This window comes from Triticum aestivum, chromosome 4B (assembly GCF_018294505.1).
Source record: "Triticum aestivum cultivar Chinese Spring chromosome 4B, IWGSC CS RefSeq v2.1, whole genome shotgun sequence".
Classification (NCBI taxonomy): domain Eukaryota; kingdom Viridiplantae; phylum Streptophyta; class Magnoliopsida; order Poales; family Poaceae; genus Triticum; species Triticum aestivum.
In genome coordinates, this window is record NC_057804.1 from 249125825 (window position 1) to 249140849 (window position 15025).

Consider the following 15025-nt stretch of genomic DNA (forward strand, 5'->3'; position numbering starts at 1 on the left):
AGTTCATAGCAGCATCCCACCATGCGTACAAAACCTTGAAGATGCCAGGCCCAATGGGCGTCATTTCCATCCCATTAGATAAGAAAGACGCGATGATATGCGTGCATAAGATGTTTCAGGACGCTGTCATGGCAGAGGTCGCTGAAGCAGCGGTGCCTGCTAAGGAAAGTAAAGAAGAAGGATTGTAGGGACTCCGTCAAGGAATCCGAGAAGCGTGCCCCTACCAAGTGCGCGACACCCATTTATTACGTGCCGGAGTGTTCCGACAGCAAGAGGGCCATGGTTGTTGCACCCCATGTGAAGAAGGTCCCGATAGGGCTGGCTGGTGTTGATGGTACCTTTACTATTAGCACCACCCTTGATGACAAATAGGAAAGCTCGCCCGTTGCCTTCCCACGGGCGAATATCGATGTGTTTTCTTGGTAACCATCTGATATCCCCGGTGTTCCCAGGGAGGTAATCGAGCACCACCTTGATGCTGCCCACATGCCCGACCTGTCAAGCAGAAGGTGCGGAAGCAGGCGTTAGAGTGGCAGTAGTTCATTGCCGAGGAGATTAAGAAGCTTGAGGAAGCTAGTTTGGTCAGAGGAGTACTACACCGAACATGGTTAGCAAACCCAGTGGTTGTGCACAAGGCCAACGGGAAATAGAGGTTGTGCATTGATTTCACAGACCTCAACAAGGCTTGCCCAAATGATACATTTCCCTTGCCGCGCATCGACTAGATTGTGGATTCCACTTCAGGCTATGATTTGCTTTCCTTCCTGGATGTGTACTTTGGATATCATCAGATCTTCATGTCCAAGGAAGATGAGGAGAAGACCTCCTTCATCACCCCATGCAGTACGTACTGCTTTGTTTGCATGCCTTTTGGATTAAAAAGTGTTGGGTCTACTTTTGCAAGGGCAGTCCTAATTGGTTTTGAACCACAATTGCACAGAAAAATTGAGGCTTATATGGATGATACTATGATCAATACCAAGGATAATTCCACCCTCATCCAGGATTTGGAAGAGACATTTGCTAATCTGCGCAAGATCAACTTGAAGCTAAACCCGGAGAAGTGTGTGTCTGGCGTTACCTCTGGCAAGCTTCTTGTTTTCTTTGTGTCCCACCGCAGGATCGAGGCCAATCCAGATATGATCAAGGTTATAGAGAAGATCCGGGCACCAATGACATTTAAAGTTGTGAGGAGTTTGACAGGGTGTTTTGCCGCGCTTAGCAGATTCATCTCCAATTCTGCCAAGCGCGCCCTACCGTTCTTCAAAATTTTAAAGAAGGTATGACCCATGAATTGGACCCCAGAGGCAGATGCAGCACTACAGGAACTGAAGACCTACTTGTCCTTTGTGCCCACGTTGGTAGACCCTAAACCACAAGAGCCGTTGTTGTTGTACTAGGTGGCAACCAATCAAGTGGTTAGTGCAACTCTAGTGGCACAGCAGGAAGTAGAGGAAACAGAGGATAAGCAAAGCCTGACAGAACCAGATGAGGATCATGAAAGAGAAGAGCACGACAGCAGGAGTGACCCCAAGGATGCGGCAAGGAATAAAGTCGTGTAGCGCCTAGTGTCCTTTGTCAGCTCTTTGCTACAAGGGGCTAGATCGAGGTACTCTGGTTGTCGGTGTACTAGAGTAGGGTTACCCTAGTATCCCGAACTTGTGCACGGGCAGTTGCAGCACCCCGCGGCAAGGTTTGCCGGGCGACCGCCAAGGTCCTCCGTGGTTCCTTTGGAGCCATTCAAGAACAAAGTATTTAAGCTCAGGAGACAAGGCCCCGGCAAGAAGAGCTTGCCGGGAAGGCCAATCAAGGCATTTCAAGGAACTTGCCGCAACGCGCCGCGCATCCCGGCAAGGCCCGGTGAGCGACAAGCTTCCGGACGTGACAAGACAACGGCCGCGGCAAGGCGCTTGCCGCGGCAGGCTACCACTCTGTACCCACGCTCCAGCACATCCACCAACGTGTCGCTCTGGGGGCCTTCCTAGGCGCGCATGGCGGAAGGCTGTGCAGCAAGCGGTGCGCGGTGGCATGCAAAGCTGACAAGACTGCCATCGTGGCGAGCGGTGGCGCCCCTGACGGCCCCTTTTTACACTGTTTGGGCGACGCAGATGGGCATTTAATGCCTTTGTCCCCTGCCGTCAGGGTTAGGTAGGATGCACTGTGCAGGTGGTTGTACCAACCGCAACCCCTTTTCCATTTTTACCCTTCTCTGCATTGCCACCTGTCGGTGACCCCTTGAACATATAAAAGGAGGCCCATGCGCAACGTAGAGGGGGTTCGCTTCAGTTAGGAACCAGAGAACACTCATTCTCGGTCTCGCATGTACTGTAGCACTCAGCGCACCCGGGCAAGAACACAATACAATCAGATAAGCAGCAGTAGGAGTGTTATCTCTCCGGAGAGCTCCGAAGCTGGGTAAACCGCTCGTGTGCTTCGCCTCGATCTGCTCTTCGTGCGACCTCCGCCCCTCGCCGAACCGAAAGGGGCTCGGTCCGCCGGCCCCATAGGTGTTCGTGGATCAGTTTCCCCGACACTGGCGTGCAAAAGTTGATCTTTGGCCTCATCATGGCCTCCAGGAAACTGTGCCCTACTTTCAAGCCCATGAAATTACAGTTGTCACCCGCTTCCCATTGCAGAGGATACTCTGGAACCCTGAGGCTACCGACATAATAGTGGAGTGGGCTTTGGAGTTATCTAGTTCTGGCTTAAAGTTTGAGAGCACTTCAACTATCCAGAGTAGGGCATTGGTAGAGTTTATTGCAGAATGGATGCCAACCCCTGATGAAGAAGTGATGGAGACAGTTATTCCCAGCAAGGAAGCGCCCAAAGAATGGATCATGTATTTTGATGGTGCTTTCTCCTTGCACCCACTGGCGAGCACCTGATGTACGTCGTCCAGATGCATTTTCCCCAGGAGGAAGTCACCAACAATACAACAGAGTATGAAGGACTCCTTGCGGGGCTCAGGATTGCCGTTGAATTGGGAATTAAGAAGCTAATCATTCGAGGAGATTCGCAACTTGTGGTGAGACAAGTCAACAAGGATTACCAAAGTCCATTGATGGAGGCATACGTTGAGGAAGTGAGAAGATTGGAGGAGTGCCTTAACAGAATGCAAACAGAGCACATAACCCATGCGGAAAATAGGGTAGATGATCATTTGTCAAAGTGTGCTACGCAAAAGCTTCCTGTGGAACCAGGAACTTTTGTTCTCCATCTTACTCGGCCCTCTGTATCCCCAGCAACAATGGCCCGGAAAAGGATAAAGTTGGACTCTGGTAAGCCTCTCCCGGTAGAGCCCCTCGGGGCTCCTAGCAGGGACCCTGCAGGGAACAACTCCCCATCACTTGTCGGGCTGCACCCTCCTTCCGGGCGATCGGTTCCCACGGTCGAGGAACGCACCCCCGCGAGCGGGGAGGTGCCTTTAGTCCTCATTTCCGAGCCCTAGGATCCAATGTGGGCAAGGCACATAGCCCACTTACTCCAAACCGGAGAACTTCCCGATGAGCAAGATGAAGCTGAAAGAGTAGCCTGGAGGGCTAGTCTGTACCAGTTTGCTGATGACACTCTGTATAGAAGAAGGCCCAATGGTATGAAATTGAAGTGCATTTGTCGAGAAGAAGGAAAGGAACTGTTGGCGGAGATACACAAAGGCATGTGCGGCTCCCACATTGGATCAAGGGCATTAGTTGGGAAAGCATTCCTACAGGGATTCTGTTGGCCCACAGCCCTCCAAGATGTGGTCGAGCTAGTCACCAAGTGTGAAGCCTGCTAGTTCCATTCCAAGGACATCCATCTGCCTGCACAAACTCTTTAGACAATCCCTTTGTCATGGTCGTTTTTAGCCTGGGGGATCGATATCCTTGGCCCTTTCCCCCGAGCTGCCGGGGGCTCTGAATTCTTGTTCGTTGTAATCCACAAGTTTACAAAGTGGACAGAAGTAGCTGCCGTGAGAAAGGTGACTGCTCATTAAGCTATCAAGTTCTTGAAAGATTTGGTGTACCGCTTTGGAGTTCCTTCTCGGATCATCACTGACAACGGCACCCAATTTACGAGTCGTGCCTTCATGCAATATGTTCATGCGCTCGGAAGCAAGATCTCATTTTCCTCTATTGCACATCCCAGAAGCAATGGACAAGCTGAGAGGGCGAAGTTGAAGTGCTAAGCGGAGTCAAGACCATAACATTTGATAAGTTGTAGAAGTGCGACAGGCGATGGATTGATGAGCAGCTGGTGGTTCTTTTGTCCCTCAGAATGACACAAAATCGAGCTACCGGACAGTCTCCCTTCTCCCTAGTCTATGGGGCAGAAGCAGTTATCCCCACGAAACTCATTTATGGGTCCCCTCGAGTGCTTGCCTACGATGAAGTAGAGCAAAATCAACACTGGCGTGACGACGCTGTGCTACTCGAAGAGAACCGTCTCCGTGCTGCTACGCGTATTGCACGCTATCAGCAAGCCCTGCGTTGCTATCACAGCCGCAGGGTTCATGCCCGGTGTTTTGAGGAAGGCGACCTTGTCCTTAGGCGCGTTCAGTACGCCAAGGCTGCAAACAAGTTGACGCCAAAGTGGGAAGGCCCTTACTGGGTAGTACAAGTCACCAGACCTAGCACCGTCTGTCTGGAGACCGGAGATGGCATTAAATTGCAGAACTCATGGAATATTGAGCATCTCCGCAACTACAAAAAAAATACACTTCCGTGATCATACGTGTTTGTCACAATAGGTCACATTTTTTGTCATGCATGTACATCCATGATGATTTTATGACAGAATCAAGATAGTCATACATGTGCTGTCGTAGAAGTGTTCCATGACATTACCAAAATTATCATCACGGACGTGTCCACTTCCTTGATGATAAATTGCCCGTCATGGAAGTGCTTTCGTCAAGGGTGACCGACACGTGGCATCCACCATAACAGGTCGTTGTTAAGCTATCGGGTTCAAGTTTGGATCCGATAACGCGTTAACAACCTAGACCAATGCGGATTTTCCACATGTAAAATCATCATTGGCTGGAGGAAACACGTGTCGGCTCCTAGGTGGACCAGATGGCATCTGTGCAATGGAGGAGACATGCCTATGATACGTCGACACGTGGCAGGGCCCAACCGAGGCCCGCATAGGTTAAAAAGGTCGGTCTAGTCAAAGGCACGTAGTATTTACTCAGGTACTTGTGGGCCAGCCCAATAACGGCTTGTTTAAACATGGCCTATTTACGGCCCGAAGCCAGATATAGCCCGTTAATTGTTTGCCGAATATTTGGGTCCAATTATGACCTAGTGACATTATGGCTTGTTAGAGGCCCGATGTAGACATGGGCCCATTTCAGTCTGACGTGTCTTTCGGCCTGGGAATGGCCAGTGCTGCCCATGGGCCATATATGGTCCGACGCAACATGTGGCCCTCTAATGGCCGATAATAAAGGTGGCAACAATTCACCCAACGTTACTTTGTGCCTGTTAAAGGCCTGTCGTATAATTCTGCTTGTTGATGCCTCTACAAAGCTTTATGCCTGTTAAAGGCCCGTGATATCAGTGGGCCAACTAAAGCCCAGGATATGTTTCGGCCTGGTAATGGCACGTCATATAACTGGGCCAGAAAAGTCCCGGTCTACATTTCAGCCTGCTGAAGGCCGGTCGATGACTAGTGAAAATTGAGGCCCAACATGCATTGTGGCCTGCTAAAGGCCCATGATTACTTCTGGGCCATAACAAGCCAGCACAATATTCAGCATGTTAATGGCCCAAAGCTACATGGGCCAAACTATGCGCTGGGTCCACTAAAGGCCCAACTAAACTTTGGGCCGAATGTAGGCCCGTGTAAGTTGTGGGCCTGGCGTAAAGTGTGAAGGCTCCAATGGCCTTTCGGGCCCAAGAAAGTTGCCGGACGGCCCAATTGTGGGCCGCTAAAAAGTAGGCCAGTTAGAGGTGAATGTTTCGGCCTGATCGACTACATCAGATTTTCTCCATTTATTTCCAGATAGCGAATGATAGCAGTAACTAGTAGGAATTAAGAACAAACCTACTCTATACAATAAATAAATTACGGCATAGTAACTTAGAATAAACCTACACTATAGAATAAAGGATTTATGGTATATTACATCCACTGGGCATCGAAGTTCGCCACCAGTGATCATAAGGCGCAACAAAGAAGAAGATTACAAAAACTGGGCGCCATTGCAGCATAACAAAATAATACTGAACCAAGACCACTCCAAGATAGTTCAAGAAAGGTTAGCCTTGCGTGGGAACTGCTGCGCAAGCTGCTCAGCAAGGCTATGAGACCGGCCTAGCATGTCGGTCATAGCTTCTAGGTGTAGTTGTTTAGCAATGAGGTTCTCATTGGTGTTCTCCACAATCTTTCTTAGAGATAGGACTTCAAATCAAAGTTGAGTTGCAGAATGTTTCTGCTAGAACTTGGGACTGAAGAAGTCAAACTGATTGAGACAGCGAATTCTGTGAGCTTGTCTGACTGCTACTCTCAAGTAACTTGAACACTGCATCAAGACTAGACTTTGGGGTTATCTCACTATCTTTAAGATGTTTTACCTTCTTTGCTGCAATATATGTTGGGTTTGTCTCACAGCCTTCAGCAGACTTATGCATGCCATCAGGCACCTCACCCTGAAACAAGCAGAGAGATGACAGGTTTTGCACGTGTATAAACAAAGATGATAACTATGTTGTTAATTCCATCCAATTTCAAATTAGAAAATAAAGAGGAAGTTCAAAATATCAATAGCATAATTTGCTATTGTTCATAATGTGGGTAGCTTCACCACACTACTGGATTACCATGTCAACATAACAAGCATAGATAAAGGTCAAAGACAATCATTGTATCTATTTTGGTTAATGTGCATGGCATGTTGTTCATATCATCCGCCACATCAGTAAGATAAAACAGGAGATGATAGGATGCAAATGTGGGCTGCTTCACCAGACACTGGATTATAGATCCACAAAAACAAGCATACATATAGGGAGTATTGAGTAATGCACATGGTATGAATAAGGAATTTGGTTTTACAAGTAAAACATGGAACTGACGGTTGTTGCGAACATGGATTTTGATAGAAACAACAAACTAAACAGCAATTAACGATAGGGAGTATGAGCAAAGTAAACAGCAATTGCGGATAAAGGCTTTAGAAGGATTGACTTACATTAACAGTTAACACCGGATTTATAATGCCCATCTCCATGTCGAGGGAAGGATAATTCAAGAATTTCAACACAAAATATTCTTCATAAGCATTGCATGTACTCTACATTTCATACAGAGTAATTATAGATATGATAATATTGGAAGGGATAGATGATAAGGAAGATAATATGCAGATTGATGCTGCATAATCAACTACCAATCGCTGTAAGTACAAGCGTTACAAGACAAAATGTAGTGACAAGAGCAATGGGCTACACTTCTGCACTGACATTGTTTGTGTATTCAACTTTTTGGTAAGATTAAATATCGATATGATATTTTTTAGTAAATGGTGGGTGAGGGAGATAAGATGCAGAATGCTACACAATGAACCAATTCCTCTTCCCATAATATAAGTGTTTTGAACACTAGTGTACTGTACAAAATGTTCTTATATTATGGGACGGAGGGAGTAGCTGTTAATGTAAGTATAGTGATAGACAATGTTCAGCCCTTATAAGAGGACTGCAGAGCTAAACCTCTTCAAAAGCATTGGGTTGATTCTAAATTTATGTAAGAGTCCATACGGATCTTATAATGTACACCTAATGGACGATAACGAGGCTAACATGTGCAGTGATGCTACATAATCAACCAGCTACGAAAGTAAGTATGGTCATACATGGCAGGAGGTACACACAAGAGCAATGCAGTGTGCAGTATAGTTGCAAGATTCTGTGGTCCCTTGAGAATGAATGTTCTTCTGCAAACAGTTTTCGTACAAGTGAGATGTTAAGGCCCATGTAGAAATATAGTTCAAATTGTGATGTGATATCATAGACAGTACCTTACGCTGCAGACAAGACCAATGTGTAACAAGATTATTCCAATCACTGGCTGATAAATGTAGCACCAGAGAATTTACAAAAAATTTGTTTAGGGGCCTGCCATCGAAGTGCGCTTGCCTCAGGTAGGAACGATAATTCATCAATGAGTGCTTGAAAAGTGCAACCAACCCTTGCTCGTCTTGACAATCTAGTTTGTTCCTTGCTTATTTAAAAGAATGAAATCTTGTGTCTTCTGTCAGCAGAAACATATGCAGTAATTACCTTGAATAACATTAGTACATTACTTACGCATAAGTCACGGAGGAAGATTGGAAATTGTTCTTTGTCTGTGGTATAATCTGTCCATGAAGGAAAGTCATGCACAAAGTTCCTGACAACAATATAAGCTTCGTCATGTAAACTGCGAAGAAGTGAAACAGGAGTCCTATTTGTTGAGGTGGTGCTATGCCAACTGGGGTCTGCTGAGTTGGGACATCATAGATGGCCAATGTAGTAGGCCTAGAGTCTGCTAGAGTTGTGGCCGTGTTTTCTGGGTCTGGTGATATTGGAGCTACACCTATTGGGCTATTTTATTTATCAGGTGTCACTACCTTTTCCAAATACTTTGTTCATGCTCCTCCGCGATCAGCAATCTCCCTCTTCCTTTTGAACGTCTGATACACAAGAACAACATTTGAATGGATAAATAAGGTATGATGACAGATTATAGTAAAAAAAAGGTATGATGACAGATGGAATATGTACTGAACATGGATAGGCAGGGCGTATTCACATACACAAAGTGTAAACTAAGCTAATGGCAGTGCAACAAAGTAGAAGCAATGCAAAACATCAGTTGAAAGATATGTGCGACCAATATAACCTTGGAAAGTTAGAGTAAGCACCTTGATGGGTGAATAAGATAGGGCACCTGCCTATGACTCCTCCACTAGGGAGCTACATTGACTTAGGTATCCCTCTAGCTCAGAATCACTGTTAGGATCATATTCTGAGGATGAATCTGTAGGTGGAGAACCTTTGCAATGCATTGCATCCAGACTTGATTTCAGTCCCTTAATGCCAAGTTTCACAACCATGGCATTGTTCTGCTTTATTCTTTTCATGCACGCAAGCTCATAATCATTTTGATGTTGTTCAGTATATGAGATTCATGAAACATAAAAAGTAGTCACATTATCTATGGAATGCATTGTAATTCAACTTGAAGAATGTCTCCCTATAAACCCCTGAATATGCAAAGTTCACCCCCCAACCATGCTGACCAGACCACACACAGAAATACAAAGCTCTTATGTCTTTATAACAAGCAGACACACATTTCAAAACTGAAGTAGGAACATTAGAATCATATCAAATTCATATTTGAACAAATAAACTAAGGAATTATGAGTGGCACAATGTTTATCTTCAAGGGTGGACTAATGGTAGTGCGACACAGCGCAAGTAGGCAGATTGTATTCCATGTAAAAGATCATAGTCTATGTAAAAAGGTGAAAATGGCACTTTCTTTCTATACAATGCAGTGTTCATTGCCCACACATGATGGAAGAGACCACACAGAGAAATACTACTCACTCATGTTTGCGGTTCTAGTATTTTGAAACAGGGTGATTCACCCTAAAAGAATATTGACAACAAATATGAGAAGGCAATCATATATGTAGTGAATCAATCATTACTTGTGAGCTTACTAGGACAAGTATGCAGAATTGTAACTGCAGTAAGAGACCATCCAAAATCTGAATCAAGAAGTTGGTCTAGCACTTATTGTTTGCAACTAATCATTGTGAAATTGGATATCATATCCAATGAGTAAGAAAGCCAAGTAAAATTGTCAATAAACCTGGCCTGCAGTAGTAATTTGGGTCAATGTCACTATGACCAACAATCCAAAATGACTATTGTCTGTTCTTACGGCCAGAATTTTGAAACCCTATGAACTTTACAAGTACTAAAGATTACTGAAATACATGTTAACCATTAAGTGTAGGTAGCACTCAGTACACAAAAAACCCTAATGACAGACCTGCCTAATGAGTAATGAATCAATTATAAAATGGTTGATGAGGAGTGGCTGCTGAGTGTTGAGGGCGTATCTCAGGATAAATCGGGTTGGCTTAGTGGCTACTACATGCCTGAGCCCTGAAAGGACTGGGAAGGTAGGCACGGCGGCACGCCTGGGCAGCGGTGCCATTGTTGGGCGAGTGACTCCTAACCTCCTGTAAGTCCGGCGTCTCCTCCTAGAGTCATGCCGTCCGGGGATGGCATGTCGCCGGCGAGGCAGGTGGCTGGGGGTGAGTAGAGACCGGAAGCACAACAGAACATAGGGGAATCAGGGCCTGGGCAGACTCAAAATCACAGGGTGGGCCGCGGCCCACTCTGGGCACCCTATAGATACACAGCCGAGCGGTGTACATGCATTTTTGAAACTAAATTAGGAACATTTAGCTGACCAATTAAACGACTCTGTTTTAATAATATCATATTCATATTTGACCAACTAAGCTTCTTTAGTTTGATGGGTGGAGTAGTGCTATTATGACATGAAGCACGTATGTTGATCATAAAAGGGGGAAACCCTAAGCATTTTTCGAAGAAAAGAGGGTTTGCCCTCCGATTTCTATTAAAGAAACCACCACGGAACCAACATGATCAATTCAATCCTAAGCATGATCAATTAAACCCTATTATGACCGTGCCATGGCAGATTTAAAGCTGCAAACTGCAGAAATCCTATTTACCATCCATTGTTTGCTTCAAACTAAGAACTAAATTCTAAGAGCTGAAAAGAAAGTAGAGTAACCAAGTTACAATCTATTTTCTAGTTGAGATAAAAAAGTTGAGCAGAAATGAAGTACCACCTCTCTTGCGGCGCCGTCTAGGCATCGGGGGAGCGATGGTTGTCGGTGGCGTTGAAGCAGACCTGCGACGGTAGACGGGTGCATTGGGGGATTAGTCCCATTGCGGTGGACGAGAAGGTCGTGTGAGCGGCCCCGACGAAGAGGACAACGGCACTGATGAAGCCAGAGGACACGATGCAAGGCTCCTGGTCTGTTGCCATGGATGAGAAACTTCCATCTCTAGAAGTGGACGACGTGGTCTTCGTAGGAGCTCCGGCATGGTGGAGGACGGTGGCGATAGATGGGGTGGAGGACAGCGTCGATGGATGGGGTGGCGGATGGAGGAGGCTAGTGTGTGGATGGTGTTCTAGCATGGACGGTGTATGAATGGGAAAATGGAGGGAGAGGTACGGGGAACCATGTTTTTGGGACACGTCTGTCTGAAATATGGGAAAGTTATGAAGTTAGCCCCCGTTTAAAATTTGGACGTCACATCGGTTGGGGATAGGACGGTAATCTCGCATCTCCCCAATATTTGCCCAGAGTGATTTCGGGCGAGGAGAGGGTGTTTTGGCGCCCACAATCGGCGGCCACGGTGTATGGACGGGGCTGACAGGTAGGGTGGTTGTGTCATGTCTGAGTGAAGTTACGAACCTGCCCCTATTGAAAATATTTGCCTACATCGATTTCGGCCGAGTCGAATTTGTTTTGCCGCCCACCATGTATGAATGGGGAAATGGAGGGAGAGACAGACTCTTTCGGACGAGCTTGAATCAAATGTGATTTTCCGCCAATGTTTGGCGCACACCTGTCGGAATGGGCTCAGAGATGGTCGTGTGACGTCTAGTTGAAGTTACTAACCTACCCCTATTGAGAGCAGTGGAAATCGGGCCGATGGAATGTCCGTGTAAGGGGTAGACTGTAATTTCCATCTCCCAAACACTAGCTTCGGGCAGCCGACATGGGAGTGGACATTTTGCCGCTTCTTTTGAATTTTGGGACAAGAAGCATCCACGTTTACCCTGGCAACTAAATTTGAATCCATTATGTATTCCTATACGAATCTTTATAAATCATTCTATGCGTTTTTATATATCTTCAAAAGAACGACAAAGATGTATTCCACTGTCATATATGAATATGATTTACAAATGTCGATACTCGTATTCAGAAGCTTGAATCCAGTTTAAGGTGTATTCGAATATTTGAAACCACTTTATGTCCATCTCAAGTGTCACACGCAGCATAATGTGTACTCCCATTTAGATATAGAAACAAGCGATGTTTCAAGATTAAAAATACCGAGTCCATCAACCAATAATGTACAAAACTAATAGATATATAAACATTTATAGAGTATATGGATCAATAATATCAACTAACATACATAAGCCGGGTTGCTGTACTTTTTTGCTAGAAGAGCATCCTTTTTTTAGCGAAGCTAGTACAACATCTTGGCCCTTTCAGATGCGTGCCACTCAAGGACCATTTATACTACTATTATTGTTGAATGCACATTCAGCCCGATTGGCATATTTGTAGGTTTGGCACAATAATCAAAATGAAATGTCTTAGAGTCTTATCAATTAATACAGACTTGTGCTCAAAAAAATTACAACCCAAAAAAACAAAAAAATTACATGATCTCTAAACCAAATGGTTTGATCAATTACATAAACAAACAACACAAAGGTTATTCAACGATGAAAAGAACATTTCACCTATGATTTACCAAGTGGGAATTTAATTTCCTTTTTTCCTTCAGGACCTTAACAATGCGGTCAGTCTCAGCTTGCTTCGTTTTGAAATCCACCAAATATTTAATGGTCATCTTGAGTACTGCTTGTGATTGCGTTGTTTGCTTCCTCAACATGTCAACTTCATCTCTAAGTGCAGAAGCAGAATCTCTTTCTACCAATAGTGTAGCCTCTAGAGCATTAGTAGCTGGCAATTCATGATGCACGATTTGGCCGGTGGAACTACTGTGGGATGATAAACATCCATGGGGAACTCGCTCTTTGATCTTGGGCTAACATGTTTTGCCATTAAAGTTCCGATTGGATTCCGAAATGTTGAAGTTAGCAAAACATCTCAACTGGGAGTTATAACAGCAAACCAGTTAAACAAACAAGGAATTAAAGAGTTTCAATTGGATGCTGCAAAGTAGTTATTAACATCATTGGAACCGGTTGTAGCAGTAAGGAAGTTAAACAAACAAGTTTTGCAAAAGGTACCTGTGGCATTGGAGTTTCTCTTGGATCCCAAAAAGTTGAGTAGCCAGTAACATGATTAGAGCAATCGGTTTCAGCAGCAAAGCAGTTAAACAAACAAGTTTTGTAAAAGGAACCTGTTTTTGCATTGGAGTTTCTCTTGGATCCTAAAAAGTTGAGTAGGTAACTTGAATAGAGCAACACGTTATAGCAGCAAACCTGTTACACAAATATATTTTTGAAAATATACCTGCTGTGCAATTGGACTTCCAATTGGATCCTGAAAACTTGAAGTTGGTAAGATGATTACAAAAACAAGTTACAATAGCAAAGCAGGTAAACGAGGAAGTTTCTGAAAACATACCTATTGTGCCAACCGAGTTTCAGTTGGATCCTGCAAACTTGAATGTTAGCAATCATAAATAAAGTGTTGCAAGAGCCATAAGAAACTAACATCAAAGTAGTAAAACTAACCAGTTTTGTCAACGTATTTAGTTACACATGAACTAGTAAAACTAACAAGTTCTTGGCAACGTATTAAAGTAACAAGTCAGTACCATTTACCATCTGTAAATTTCTTTGATGTAAGCAAAATGATTCCAACACACACACACACACACACACACACATATATAACTTAAAAAGACGGTGTCCCTCATATAAACCTGACAGTTGTCTATCTATGAACATGCAAACATGACTAGTGCTACAAGTGATAATAGCAAACCATTTAAACAAATAGGGTATCAGAACGTAAATTACATGTGAATTCTACTGCACCCTAGAAGTACATATAACCAGCTATCTACATGCTTAAGTAGCTATTTAAGTTCTGGCAAACAGGTAATTCTTAACAGTAAGTATAAAAAACATAGATAGGCGCGGTCTATAATAGGATTAACAGGCCATGGCATTATGTAATCAGTAGCAAACTAAATTAAGCCAAGCAACATAATTGAACAATTTTGCAATAAGTGGCTAACTAAAATTCTGAGAAGCAGGTAACTGAACTTACGCTAGCTCTTTGTACAGGCACACTGCAAGTTCTTTTTCATTCACAAGGTTCTATGAAGCAGTCCATGGCATCAATTGCTTGGATACGCAGTCCCAATACTTCTTTCTTCCCACACTGCATTGATAAGTCAAATGGTTAATCTAATAAGATGGAGCGTCCTTGATATGATATATGAGGACGGTTGTCAGACTAGTTGTAGCCACACACATCACACTGGATTTTACTGTATATTTCATGCGATTACATTTGGCATATCGAGATCTAAGAAATCCAATAGGATGAAAAGACTGGCAGCCTTCACATTATTGGCGAACTCAATTCATACAAATAGGCAATTCAACCATCCTATGGGTAAATCAAAAGCGCCACTAGAATATTTGTCACTACCCCAATCATACACGCAAAAATGGGCGATGCCACCATAGGGGCTGGTATGCGAGGCCGCCTCGGGTGGCTAGAAAGTGTGCACCTAGTTTGAGTCGTCTGGGTTGGCCTAGGATAGTTTTGTTCGTCCCAATGCACGAGCAGGCAATGTAAAAAATGAAGAAAAATGTTTCAATTTGGATGCGCCAATAACGTAAGTGCAAGACAAGCCCTATAGCAGTCTCATGGCCCAAACGAGCGCCTCCCATATCGATGGACAGCAGGAAAAATCCCAATTCGTTCGCTCCAACCTCTAGTCTTGTTTTCTCCTAACCTAGCCGCCCCTGGACAGACCGACACAACACTTCCTCTCACCCTCGTTGGATGCTGGTCGCCGGGCTTCAAGCGAATGGAAGGACAAGAAGATGAAGATCCAAACCTGGGTGTAGCCTGCTCGGGAGGCAGCGGCGGCAGCACGGCCATGGCACCGAGCTTGCACAAATGGACAGTCGTAGCTTGCAAGAGCAGCATGCGCAACGAGAAGGTACATCAAATCCCTGATTATATCTAATTCAACTGTTAAATTTCTGGCCA